The 776-nt window shown below is 50.0% G+C and overlaps 1 protein-coding gene across 1 annotated transcript in view; it reads left to right on the top strand.

Annotated features, from left to right (window-relative positions):
* The window catches only part of Stab2 (stabilin 2), a 135,569-nt gene that overhangs the window by 29,530 nt on the left and 105,263 nt on the right, over positions 1-776 (top strand). The window lies entirely within an intron of this gene.

The following is a 776-nucleotide window of genomic DNA, read 5'->3' on the forward strand; positions in this document are numbered from 1 at the left end:
AATGCTGTGTCCTCTGAATAATTTTCACCATTGCTCCTGTGTGACATTCCACCCTTTGCAAGGCTGCCCAAGGAGAATCAAGTGGTCCAGACCTGGCGTGGGCTGAGAATAGCCTTGCAGCAACTCTGACCTTCAGCTGAGAACTCTCAGGACACTGAGAACAGAAGGAGGTGCACTCAGAGTGTCCTTAGAAGATAGACCCCACACACAAACATCCTAGACATCTAGACATAGCCCTGCTTGCGTTTCACCTTCTCCGGGCATCTGTGTGAGAGCACAGAGCCTGGTGCAATGTCCCAGCATCCCCTGGGTGATGGAAACTGGCTGGCTACCCAGCTTGCAAGGCTCAGAGCAGAATGCAAACGTAAGGTCCTGTGTTCAAATATTCTGCTTTTCAAGAGAGCACCAATGGAACACTCAGCCTAGTGTGGGCTCCCATGAACTGCCCTTGGATGGAACCAAGGGCTGTATCCTTATATGTAAAGATGGGCAGCTAAGTCAAGCAGGTATATGGTCAGGGACTGTAGGGCTGTCCACAGGCCCTGTCACACTCTGCTCTTCCACATCAGATCATCTGAAAAGACACAGCTAAGTCTCCTGGGAATATGTAAGGCCAGCACATCCAGTACTGTGTGCTCTTAGAGAATCTCTATTTACCAAGGTCACCACAGAGCAGTGAGAACAGAGACAGACTGATTCTAGACCCATTGACCTCCAGAGACAGACTGATTCTAGACCCATTGGCCTCCAGAGACAGACTGATTCTAGACCCATTG

This window comes from Microtus ochrogaster, chromosome 24, assembly GCF_000317375.1.
Source record: "Microtus ochrogaster isolate Prairie Vole_2 chromosome 24, MicOch1.0, whole genome shotgun sequence".
In the NCBI taxonomy this organism is placed as follows: domain Eukaryota; kingdom Metazoa; phylum Chordata; class Mammalia; order Rodentia; family Cricetidae; genus Microtus; species Microtus ochrogaster.